The sequence below is a fragment of the Brienomyrus brachyistius genome, chromosome 6 (assembly GCF_023856365.1).
Source record: "Brienomyrus brachyistius isolate T26 chromosome 6, BBRACH_0.4, whole genome shotgun sequence".
Taxonomy (NCBI): Eukaryota; Metazoa; Chordata; class Actinopteri; order Osteoglossiformes; family Mormyridae; genus Brienomyrus; species Brienomyrus brachyistius.
Window position 1 is genome coordinate 24,939,839 of NC_064538.1, and position 13,764 is coordinate 24,953,602.

The window sequence follows — 13,764 nt, forward strand, 5'->3', positions numbered from 1 at the left end:
TGGCTTCGTTGTGCGTCCCTTGACATTAAATTAACTAATACAGTACCGTACCACTGTATACTACACTGCAGTAAAACTGACAAGAGATACATGTAAACGCATTTACACCCCAAAAGTAAAAGAGAGATCACACATTGAAATAACTATTAAAAATTATAGTGAAGTAAATACATAGGTGCGTAACATAAGCATTTATTATCGCTATCAAGTATTACGGTATTACATGTTACATATGTAGTGTCCCGTTAGTCCATTAGTATTTTTAAACGTCATTTTAACCTTATGAGACCTGGGTTGGATGATATGCGGAAGGACGTAAACAACGGATAAACCCTAGTTTATATCGCATTTTTCACTTTCACTCTATAGCATTCACAATTGGTCCACAAGATGTCAGCACTGTCGTTTTTTATTTCCTTTCGTTTTTTTTTTGCATTATATCAACATGTTCAAAGTGTCCATCCGTATAATAGCTGGATAGAGGCTGAGTTTATTCCAGGCCCCAGTACGAGAAATGGCATGTGTATGAAGGTAAAGACCAATGAAGTTCTGCTGCAGAAGAAATGGGGCATGCAGTTGTTCCTCATGAATTCATTTGCTGTTCATTGTGTTTTATTTTTTGAGAGGTCAAAGTCAAAGTAAACGTTATTGTCATCTCTGCTATATACTGTACAGGTACATAGAGAGACGAGATGACGTGGCTCCAGTTTTTTTCCAGTGCAGACGAGAGAAAGACATGTAACAAATAGGTACGTGGTAAACAAATGTGCCACAAAGGTGCCATAGTTCTAGGTGTACCTAGATATTCTGGGCTCCTTGACAAGATGTCACCTACAATTCTACATATTCAAGTGCCCCTGTGAATCTGTCTCGCCCCTCTGATGCTGCAGGCTCCATCTATCTATTCATCCATCCATCATACATCCATCATCCATCCATCCATCCATCAATCCATCCATCCATCCATCCATTTATCTTCTGTAACCATTTGTAATATTCAAGGTTGCAGGGGGACTGGAACCTGTGGGTAAAAGGCCGGGAACAACCAAAGGTTAATCAATGAACGATTCATTAATGACGTGCATAGATTTTGTCTTTTTGTTCATATTTACATTTAACAATTTATACAATAACCAGCTGCTCCCAGGTCTGTTGAATCTCCTTTTTAATTTTAATGAGAGTTTAATGGAGAAATCTTGTGGAATAATGAAGAGGGTTTTCCAGTAGGGCCGAGCTTTTATATAATGTACGTCTTACACAAAACCAACTGATTAACTCAAAATAAAGTACAGCAGTAAAGTATATAGTGCGTGTGATCCTGATTAATTGTGACAGTAAAATTTGTTTCTTGTAGTTGAATAAAGGTTAATGGAAAGCTTTCTAAATGCGTTCTGCCATGTCAGCACTCCCAGCAAACATGCCCACTCAGGCCCCTAGCTGCCTGACCAAAATAGTAGAGACACCTGCAGCAATCTCTTAGTTTATATTAAATGAGCTTTTAATGATGTGGCGGTGGGACTGCGACACAATTGAATGTCTCTGTAACCCAAATTACCCACTGGATACCACAAGAAAGTGTCATATTTAATCTTTCCTACAGAATCCTATCTGGAGTCTTGTTCCCTTTGTCACCTGTGATAAGCTGTGATTTGATGCTATAGGTTTACCCACTTATTTTTCCCTGAGGGTCAAATTCACGCAAGCGGACCAAACATTTGTCTGTCACGGGCCAGGCTGGGCCTGCCGGCCTCCTGGAGCCCAATGTACTGGATAAGCAACCAAAATCAGTTTCTTCTGAGTAATCAAACAAACAAACCAAAACTTGTAAGTTATTTCAAGAAAAATTCAGTTATTCCTTTGAGTCATGTATGGTTTGTATTTAAAAACAAAAAGGAGATTTGCATTTTTAAATTAACAGGCATTTACTGTAACTCGAGTGATTTTCTAAATGAAAACTAAACGGAGAACTTTTCTCCAGGCATCAAGGAGTATGTAATAATAATAATAATAATAATAGTTTTAGTAGTAGTATAACATAATCATTCATGTTTAAGATGATTGTGTTTTTTTGCAAACTTAAAACCCTTTAGCCAATCCCAGCCCCTGAATTTCTGCAGGTATGGGATTTTCGTTATGACGGCCTGCTGCATTGTGTCTGTCTGACTGTGGGTATGTAGGTATTGCTGCGGGCAGATCGCCTTGCTTTTTGTGCCGTTTGTGTCCCCGACTTACAAGTTGAGCTGCCATGTTTACCTGCGCCTCCAGGAAAACGCGACCAAGCGTCCAGGTGAGTCGATCGCTTTATGCGCTTTATGTGCTTAGCAGTTTCATAAGCGCTAATGAGGGAGTTTAACTACAAGACCGCCCAATGCAATTAAAAGGCAGCGACGGGGATATTTCCTACGACTAAATGTGTTAGTTTAACAGTGAGGGTAATGAGATTGTAGTCTGATATGTAGTCTGGACACCTTTGTACAGATGAAACGTACTGTTTGTTTAACTTGTCGGTGTACGTTTATGTGCCCTTATTTATAGACGGGTTTGGTATTATAAACACCATGGCTTCTGGGCCGTTATGCAAAATTTTATATTCATTTTCGTCGATAGCAGTCAGAGCGCATTATGTTAAGTTTAAAGTGTGATTTTCGGTTAGACGCCCACAAAAGTAGAAACTTCCAAAATGCCGCCTCCCAGTGAACTAAGTATAATTATGTGAAAACTGTGTCTAATACACTCTTTCGTGAAAGACACTAACGGTACCCCTCGGTTCCTCCAGAAGAGCATCTTGGACTACTTCGTCAGGGGGCAGCCATGCAGCATGTGCAAGGATCAGTGCCCAGGGTTCCTCGTGCACAGATGGAGGTAGAGCGTCTCATTTAATCAGTCTCTTTCTAAAGTTTGCTTGTTATTAATGCCTATTGTTATAATTTAACTCGTTGTGGTGGTGCTGCGCGTAAAATGGTAAACCTGTCCTGATATTGGTAATATTAAAGGGAACTAATCATCCATCCATCCATCCATCCATTCATCCATCCATCCATCCATCCATTCATCCATCCGTCCACATGCATGGCTCTGACATTTACATTTTAATGGAAACACTGCAGGTGACCGTGTCAGTCTGAGTAACTGACTGTTTTTCCTAGTACACAGACAGAATATTTACCCTGTGGATGAATTATACCTTCCCCGTAACCACAGTGTGTGGATTACAGTACATAGTTTTCGGTGGTCTTCCAGAACTTAAATTTCACCTGCCAGAGGATTAGCACGTCTGCAGTGTCTTCTGTATAATAGCTTGGTTAGCCTAGTGCTCAAAACCTGTAGTACAACATGCTCAGTTAGATGGAAACAAAATAAGGAATAAGCACAGGCAAAACTGGTCTCTTTCAGTGGAACTTTCCAGAAAATAAGCTGGATGCATATTGGTGGGGCCTGCATCTTATATCCTGTCAACATCTGTATGTCTCAGGGTGATATAAAATATTTATTGTCTAAATATTCAGTATATGGTGAGCTGATCTGCTTCTTGTTTCCTGATATACAGTGTGTGTGTGTCTGTGTGTGTGTTTCAGGGCTATATTAAGATTGTATCCAATGGAGATCCAGTTTCTGTTCCTCTTGCTGGTTGCAGAGGTGCTTTGTCTGCCTGTTTCCTTTTTCCAGTTTTTCTGGCTCTAAATCATCCCTCCTGAATGAACTTTGACTCACAGCACCTGTAGTCACATTTGGTGGAAGGTAGATGTGCAAAAAAATAATTGATAAAGGCTTATTTAAGGCTAGAAATAGACAAGTCTCATTTCGTCATGGTTATCAAAATCACATTTTATAACGTTTATGTTATTATTTAGTACTTTCCCTTCCAGCTGAATCATCGGGAAAATAAGCAGCCCGTTTACTGATATTAATGTCTTCCTCATCTGAAGCATCATGCACAGCAATGTCTCTGACCTCAGGACTGGTTTCTGTTAATTGCCATGCTACTGAAAATACTATAGAATATAAGCATTTGTAATTGATGATTTTTCCACATTCATATGTAATAGAAATTAAAGAAATGCCTCAGATTAATTAGACATTAAACTGTCTGCTCTAACGGCTGGTGCTTAGTGTACTTTGAACATTTACTAGCACCGTTGATGAAAATATTTATTTTAAAAAGACACTTCAGTGAGCAATTATGAATGAATATCGGAACCCCATAGCAAAAAATAAAAGAGAATGTAAGTCAAAGTAAGTCTTTTAATTAACATTTGCCTGAGATTGGTGGATATCCCCTGGTTTAATACATCTAGATAAATTTGTTGCTAAGACTCACAACATGTTATACAGAATTATTTAATCCATTTCGGGGCCTTTGTAGCAGTGCTGCAGCAAAGCAATAACAGTATCCTCAGTATGAAAAAATATGGGCAACATTGGCTTCTTAGATCGTAATCTTGGAGATTTCTCTAATATAATATAACATATAAGAGCTTATGCTCTTTGATTGCAGTAAACTTTGTTTGTGAGGGTAATTTCTACTGGGGGCTCCAGACATATTTAAGTTTGCTTAGCACTGAGTATGGGTGTCGATGGGTGTGTCTCAATTATATGATATGTGTCCAGATACACGGCGTACGATACAATAATAATAAAAAAAACATGTTAAACGCAGTGATTTGATATACAGTATTTTGATTCAGCTTAGATACGGTGCATACATTGCATACATTTTGCAAATTTTTCGAAAGTCACATACAATATTATTCAAAATGTTTTTTTTTCTTCATAATAAATCACTACTCTCTGCTACAAAGACCATTTGAGACTCTAGATAACTGAAGTTGACCTTATCATGGAAATATGTTGCAGTAATATGCGATAATAGAGATTTGTTTCCTTCAGTATTTGAGCCAGATTGGGGATTTGTAATGAGAGCCATCTCTAGTTTAAAACATGAACAGTAGGCTTTGATCTTTACCCAAAGCAGGAAATGATTAAGCTTTAGGGACCCTTGGTCAGCATGACATCATTGTTCTGTTCTAACCTTAACCCTAACCCTAACCCTTTCTCCTCCATCCTTCTCCACCTTTTTCCCTCCCTGCCTAGATCATTTGATAAGAGGGTTATCGTCAATATTTTGCATCAACCCATTTAAGCACTGAGCTGAAGGTATGAGGTATTCAAACTTAGTGCTTGGAGGTTCCTCCGATCCAGCATTTTGGGTAATGTTTAATGCAGTGATTCTCAACCTTTTTGCACTGCAACCCAATTTTTACCACGCCAGCTCAGTCATGACCCTGTATCAAGTATAGATTTAAATAAATGCTATAAGCAAACACACAGTGCACTCTGCAGTTTATGCCAATCAACAAGTATCGCACAAATCTGAATGGATGCGGCAGTGAATTTTAAATTAAACACCTGTGTTTTGGCTTATTGGATTGGTTGAGTGAACACTAGTTTTGCGCTGAACATTTGCAAATCCAACACCCATTTATATAGGTTAATTCTAGGATTGGGGCTAGGAAATCCGATCGTGGATCAGCACAGGAGCTTCCTGCTTTTAAAATGCTTACATTTCCAACTCTGGTTCACGACCCTTTCCGAACTTGCCAGGACCCAAATTTGGGTCACGACCCATGGGTTGAAAATCACTGGTTTAATGTAAGGTGCACGGCTTCCTACTGCATTTATTCTGGAAGCATCTGCACTGACATCCACAAAAATACAGCTTTGGAAAATTTCTCTTAAAGCTTCCTGAAATATATGTAAAATTGCTAAATATTTAATTTAACATAGAATGATGTAATTTCATTTATGCCTTCCAGCCACTAATATAGTACGAAATGTTGTCCTGTCAATGAAAGTGGCAAAATGGGAAATAAGTCAACTTTATACCAGAACTAATACAGTGTGGCCAGAGAAACCGGCTGGGCTAGGAAGATTGTTGTATAAATGAAGCGAGCTGGCTGATTGGAATGAGCCAGTGCTCAATGATAATTATCGCAGTGCATCAGAAGGGCATGTTGAGACATCCTAGGACTGAATATTAAACCCTGTACATAGTCAGAAATGAATCTGATAAATCTAGAGCTTGCAGGATTGGAGGTAGATCTTTTGAAAGCCCAGGTCTAGCAAGACTGTGCTTCAAAACCGCTGCAGAACTACTCAGGTGGAGCTGCACAGATGCTCTGCAGAAAGTCATGCGGGCGCCAGCATCGCAGCGTAGAGGTGTCTGCTGGGAGTGTGAAAGTTCTTGTCCAAATATCATTAACAAATACGGGCCTGACTGGGAAAGCCAAACGCCCAGAGACTCTCATTAAGCAAAACGATTTAGCTGATTAAATCAACTGACAGTTGTGTGATAACTGTCCTGTAGATGTTTAATCATGCTCAGCATGAAGGTACATGAAAGATATTGCTCGCAGAAAGCTGAGAAATGCTTTAATCGAGTGATTCTCTCAGGGGAGATGTAAAAGCACCGGTAGACTTTGTGCCACTATTTGTGGGTCGTGTCACCAGCGCTGTCCGGTACAACATTCATCTTACCCAGTATCGGCTCAGAAAGTGAGCCTACAGGCTCATAGCCTCTCCCATAAAGCAGACACCATGTGGCTTTCATCATCTTCTGCTTCTTCTCCTCCTCAAAATGTGTTCCAACCAAGGTCATTTTAGTTACATTTTTTAAATTGGGCTTTATTTAAATACTTTATTTTGTTTCAGATAAATTAATCTTGTTATTAACCTGTTTGTGGTGGTGACTTATGTACGAACTTGGGTTCGTTCCCTTAAGCTTTGCACTTCAAACTCGACTGCTTACAGCCACAACAGATTAGCTCTTACTCCAGCTTGCATTCTGCTTCAAAGTGGTTCCACAATTTGCTTTCACATTTGCATCCAGCTTACTGCATGTCCACGTTAAACCAAATCCCTTTGTGTGAAACACGGTTTAATCTGTTGGGGGGGTGGGGGGGATGCGTAATTTTGTCAGTTTGAGATGCTTAGCATAGGCAACATTGACTGTTGATTATTTTGAGGAAGGATGTCATAGGCCAATACACAGTATAGGCTGACTCAAAAACAGAAGTAAAAAAATAGAAAGCACTAATTTTTCTATCAGTTTTTTTTACCAGTCATGCTTTTAGATTAATTTTAATTTTAGTCAACAAAATGTGTTTGTTTCTGTTTCGGTTCAAGTTTTTGTTAACGATAACAACCTTGGTCCCAATATGACAGAAAAGTGAGCCGGCTGTTTCACAATACTTTTCGCAAAATTACCTAATTTCTGGTTTATCATAGGTGGTACCCCTAGGATTTCTCAGCTAGGAGCGGAGGTAATCTCTCAGCCAAATAAACCTGCAGCATATGTGCAGATGTACATCCCTGGTTTCCTGCAGGCACCTGCTCACTTTCCCCGTGGCAAGAATTCCAGCAGCACAGTGCAGACGAACACATTGCATGTGAACGTTTGTTTTAGCTGAATAACAGACCTGACAATGTGGATACTGCCTACATTCTCTCTGCTTTACATGTGTGCTTAATCCCATGAACGAGTGGAATGCATTTATCTATGTCTTTTAGTTGTGGTGTGATGCCAGGCATTTGCTATTTCTTTGCTACTGTTAAGTGCAAAAGGAAATTGCAAGTTCAGCCCGGTGCCCTCTTCAGCTCAGAATAAAAAAAATCTTCTCACAATTCTTAATTGTTTAACTGCCACACATCCATTAGTGGCTTTGTCATGGACATTACATTTAAGTAATCTATGGACACATGAAGATCGTATAGCCTTATTAGGGGGATCTCATCTACATTTTGATGGTGGTGTCACACATTTGATACAGACATGAGGTAAAATCGCAGTAATTAACAATTAATAGCAACACTGAAAAAAATACATGGAGTTTGCTCGCCATTACTGAAGGAATGAATCGTACGCCGTAGTTCCCAGTACTGAACAGGCTAATCTGCTAATTGAGTTATAATTTATAAGGAAAACCGGTCTTATAAACCAGATGTAAAACGAATTGGAAAAGGAGGTCAATCTGCATGGAGCATCTCTGTGACTGAGCTGGCATCAGTATGATCTGCTGCTGTGCCTGGGGCCCCAGCCTAATGTCTTTTCAGGATCTGCATGGCAGAGGGGCCCCCCACTGGTCTTTGCTTGTTGCCAGATGCTACTTTTAGGTTCTTACCCGGATGCAAGCGACAGGCGAGGAGGCTGTAGGTATGAAGTCATGCGAGCTGCGGATGTCCGTGACATTCTATGAGTGCTGCAGATGACGTGCGAGAGCGGATTGTGCTTAGAGCAGCCATCTTACGACGGCTCCCCTAGAGCAGAACAGCTTTCTTGTTTGACGGCCCTGCAGACGACATGCCGTTTGCCCTGGTATTTGTAGCCTTGTTAGCAGGCTACAGCTTGCTAAGGTTTACCAGATGGGCCCCCATCACTGCTCCCCGCTCTAAAACGGTGCTCGTTACCCACCGTCGTGTTTTAAGGTTCGCCTAGGCCAACACAGAAGGCCCACTTTAATGCACTACAGAGATGCCACTTATGGCTGGGCCTCCCCGGGCCCTGTGCTGACCCAAGGGACTCACAGCCCTTAGTGTATTACGAGCGCTTCATCAGCAAGAACCCAAGAAGGAATGAGTGCGCAGCTTTGCTCTCCAACACTATTTTATACATCCCTTAAACTATTGTCATTACTATAAATCAGGGCTGCTAGCATTTATAGCTGAGACGCCCAACCCTGCTCCAGGGGATCTGCCACCCAGCCGAGTTTAGATGTTGCCCTTATTTAACACACCTGATACAGATATTTAGGCTCTTCTGTGGTATCTCAGTATTAGAGGCAGCTATGTTAAAGTTGAGTTGGCTTTAATACTAAGATTCTACAGAAGGGTCTGATTAACTGTATCAAGTGTCTTAAATTAGGACCCCAAGTTCTGCTGGTAGAGCTCCAGGAGCAGGGATGGGCAGCTCTGCTGTAAATGCTAGCAGACTAAGACCTAGAATGCTTGTAGGTATAATTACCAATAAAAACCAGTCGAGCTTTAATTCATTTGTTGTATGAGGAACTGGTCTAGTGGAGATGGCTCTTGTGACGACAGGCTTAAATGGTGGCTTGTGAGCTTCTGCGTCATTTATCTGTTCCAGATTCCTGGGTCTGCTGTCTCGTCTTCACCCTTGACAGCTAAGGGCACAAGCAGAACAAACTCACACAGACACAGGCAGAAATGATCTGGGGTGAGTTTTCCGAAGCCATCTTAACGCTACGTCGTTCTTAAGTTCTATCTTTTAACATAAAACTTACGAACAACGTAGCGTTGCGAAGGCTTCAGGAAATTCACCCCTGGTTTCGCTGAAATCTGCCTCTGGTCATCCTATAAGCAAGTGGTTTTAATAACCTTTTAATGAAAAGGCTGTCTAATCACCCCAGTGAATCGGTGTGCTCAACATGAGCAATGCAGTTATTTCTGTCATATAACATTGCTACAGTCATTGCCCAGAAGGGATCCTTTAAATCTCTGATTTTGTGTGAGAAAGCAACTTTTTTTTTTCTCTTCCATGAGCATTCAGCCCTCAGGTCACAGTTTTTACTGTGTGTAATATATAATGTGAAATATACTAGTGTAGATACAGGCCTTCATATTCTAATCCCAGTACACCTCATGAATCCCTGTATACTGTATACAGTATATAACTATGCTGAATTGTCTGATAAGCTGTAATGCATTTGATGCACTAAATGTTTTAACTGGAATTACAAAAAAAATAGGACAGGGTTGTCATCGGCTCTGTCCGTAGGGAATGCTTTAAAAGACAGGAAGTGATATGGGCAGAGAGTGCACACTTGCATGGCACACTCCGCAAGTAATATGTCACTCTGATTGGAGGGAGCATCGAGATTCCTGACCATGCTGGTCGATAAGTGTCTGCCGGTGTCTTTCATAAGATGCTCCTGGGATGCTGTATTGCCAGCGGATCACGTGGGGAACACGCTCCTGCAGGCAGACACACGCTGTGACTGCTTTGTCTGAGGTGGAACAAGCTATAGCTTTTCTTTGCTACATCTCGCGCTGTGCTACCCTAAGTAAAAGACCATGTGCTCACAGATGCATGTGCTCTCTCAGTCAGTACCGTTAAAGAGTCTGGACACATTATAGATTCATAAATATGAACATCTGCATTGTTCTGCAAGGGTGGTTTGCACTTCAAAACCAGGAAGACAGCACAGAGTTTTGTGCCTCCTTATAAACACTATGGCACCAATACTAATGTTACATCACAGTAGCTAAACAAAGTGGTACTAGGGAAGCTCACCCTCAAAGTGTTTGCCTTCTTTAGGTGCCATAGGTTCCAAACCCAGGGACTTGACAGAGGCTGGGATTAGACCACTGGATGATCTGATGCCCTTGTATCACAGGTGCTCCCTGTGGAATCTTCTGGAATTTCAGTAATGAAGAAACTCAGCTGAAAGTTATAACTAACCTGTCCATTATTAGACTTATTTTTTTGCTTTTTTATGCCAAGGGAGAAGTAATAATACTTAAGATAAAAACACAATGGCAAACAAAGGCTGTGTGCAAACTCACTATACATAATAGATGTAGATCTTTTTTGGAAATCCCTTTTAGGGTCATGTCTTGTTGGATAGGATGTGAAGTGTCCCCTACGTTGTTCCTGGTCTCTCCTCACATAGTTTTCAGGTTAACAATTACCCTGATTAATAAATAGTTAAACTAGAATTTTTACACTGAAGGGACACCTCTGATCACTCAAGATAAAAGCAAAAGCATGCTTTTCGTGTCTGTCTAGAGGATCCGTACTTATAATCAATGCTTGTCTTTTAGCCTCTTTCAGCGAGAGATGTATCACTGCAACCAGGAGCCAAATATCGAGTGGGAGGGGCAATGTCGAATAGGAGGGGTAATGTGGAGTAGGAGGTGCAATGTGGGAGGGGTTTATAACATGGGGCCTGTTATCTGATACCCTAACCCCATCCCTAGCCATAAACTACTCCTACTCCCCGTGATAAACCCCTCCTACTCGATATTGTCCCTTCCACTTGACATTGCCCCTCCCACTCGACTATTGGCTCCCGGCTGCAGCCATACATTCTTGGTTTCGCAGGTTTTGCCTTGACGATGTTAGAATGCGCATTTCTCTTACACCAGGGGGCGCTAAGTGGAGGGAAAATATAACGTGTTTGAAATAAAATTTGACCTGTTTCTAAGATGATCGACTTACATTTTGCAAATGCATACAATGCCATAGCTGTCTGTTTTTGCATAGAAAACCATTGCAGCTGCATCGCATTTAGTATCATTTCTGGTGTTTAATTGTTGACTCCAGTCTATAGCGTAAGTCTATAGCGTGCACTAATGAAAACATTTGAATACTGATTATTAGGAAATGTATTTTGTGAAATCAATATAGTGGCGTAATGTTATTTGTAAATGCCAGGACAATTCAAAACGTGAAGTAGCTATATGATTCGATGGGAAACGACGCAGATCACGGCATCGCAGTACTTCTATCTCTAGAGACCTTCAAGGTTTCAAGTGGTCTTAAATTACTTTTTAATCTAATTTTTATTGCTGAACTGTAATTGAACTGTTACCGTTTGATTTTTTTTGTCTATTATTATTATTATTCTCCACTCATCTGGACGTTATGCCAAAACTGAATGGTGGTCGTATGTGTAGTAAAAGCACGTGTATTCAGAAAGAAAAATCAACAGAAATGGGCTGTAGGAACTCCGAGAAAAGACAGATGATCCTGACAGAAGCAGGTTCCTCACCGTCTCCATCTGGATCGCACTCACTACCTTTACTTGTTGCGCAGAGTGAGCTGCTTCAGCTCCTGCTACGTTATGCTGTCTGTTCTCATATAAGCCCAGATTAAACCTTGACTTATGTGAAATATGATTTATATCTCTCCGCATTCCATCATATATTGAGATATCTGAGTCTAAGAATAATTATTTTCATTATTTTCATGTAGCCTAAGTTATTTCTAGATATAATGTTTTTTTCCGTAAATATATTCTGTAAAAACCCAAAGATAAGTACGCTACACAATCGCCAGATTCCGACTACTGTGCCGGTCCAATTTACTGTCCACTTTGCAAGAGAGTAAAAGTTTTGTTTGAATGTGGTGAGCAATGTATTGAATGGCTTTTAAGATCTTATGGCGCTTATTAGCAAGGCAGCATAGTCATTAAAACAGAAAAATGAAACCATCTGGTGTGGTTGGGCCTGCATATTGATATGCGGAAAGGTTTGATGTCTTTATCGTATTGTGGGCTAAGCTCAGTTTGTGCAGCAACAGGTGTGCTTTTAACATAGATTTCCCTGCAATTTGTATTTATATATATATATATATATATATATATATATATATATATATATATATATATATATATATATATATAAATAAATACATTTTTTACTAGACACATCTCTGAATGGAGAGCCCCTGATATTTGGAACAGCTAAACCACTGTGTAAAATGGGAAATGAGACTTAATTTTATCATGAATTAAATAATGCAGTTTTCTGGTTTTACAGTTAATCCGCTCTTTTTTTTGTCTGTGAAAGGGAACTGTCTCACTGCAACACTTCCTTCCTGCACCTCCTGCTCTTGGCTGACGTGTCAGAGGTCGTGGGATGCAGCTGTGTCACTCTCTAATTAGTGTTATATACTTTGTGACTGCGTCGGCTTTTTTTTTTCCAGTGGTATAACACTTGCATTTAGCAGTATTCTAAGGCTGTGTCTTGTCCACTTTCTGCTTGATGCCCAAGGGGTTTGCTTCTTTGTTTCAGGCAGCTAGAGGGGGTGGTCCACAGACTGCGGGCCCCTGCCCGGCTGCTCCCCAGCCTGACTCAGACGAGCCGCGCATCCTCGTCACCAGGCATGACGAATCCGACAGCGTGCGTGCGACACCACAGGAGGCAGCATGGCAGCCTGCCCTCGTGCAGACAGACAGGGAGGCGAATGATCCGTTAGTTGGGTGCCGTCAGAGTTCTCAGGTTACGAGACTCCTTCCCATCATATATGGGATTTAACCCTGGCTGGAATGACGTGCGTTTAAATGCTGATATTGTGAATCTCTGTGATGTTCGATGGCAGGGGACCTGCACCGTTGGCCTGGTGTAATTGTAGATAAACTCATTACTGTCTGTGAGAGCAGCAATCTCCCACACCGGGCTTGTATTTATATTAATCAGACCCACCCACTGATTTGCTAATCGCCAATTCATTTACGGCAAGAGTCATTTAAACAAAAATAAAAAACCAATACTGGAATTGTGAAAATTGGCTGAAAGTATTCGTGCTTCTATAAAGATGCATTTGATTGCCTTGCAGTTATGCATAATACATGGCTTGTATTTCTGGTAACATTGATGTTGTATGTGAGATTTCGAATTAAAAAATACCACTGAATAAATCTATGGAGAGCCATCCATCCATCCATAAGCGGCAACCCAAACTAGAATGCAAAACACATGCATTCTTAATATATCCTGAAGACAATCACACATGGGTTTGAGTGAGGCAGCCCTACATTGACTGCCTCAGTAGTGCCACCCTGCTTTTCGGGCTTAGATGAATGGGAGATGATAGCATACCAGTGTGGTACCTGCCGGTCCCGATCCCGGGATCGAACAGTATGTGTCAGGCTTCACTGTAGGAGCCTGCGAGGAGAAAGACTTATGTGGTAGTGCTGCTCTGCAGTGTTTATGTTGGTTTGCTTGAGGTGATGCCTGCTGCACTGC

The 13,764-nt window shown here is 40.9% G+C and overlaps 1 long non-coding RNA gene across 1 annotated transcript; it reads left to right on the forward strand.

The window, feature by feature from the left end:
* Positions 1-2,201: 2,201 nt before the first annotated feature.
* Positions 2,202-13,090, forward strand: LOC125745462 (uncharacterized). The gene is made up of 3 exons (XR_007398681.1): positions 2,202-2,287; positions 2,777-2,862; positions 12,811-13,090. It is a non-coding gene; the product is annotated as an uncharacterized LOC125745462 (long non-coding RNA).
* The last annotated feature ends 674 nt before the right edge of the window (positions 13,091-13,764 follow it).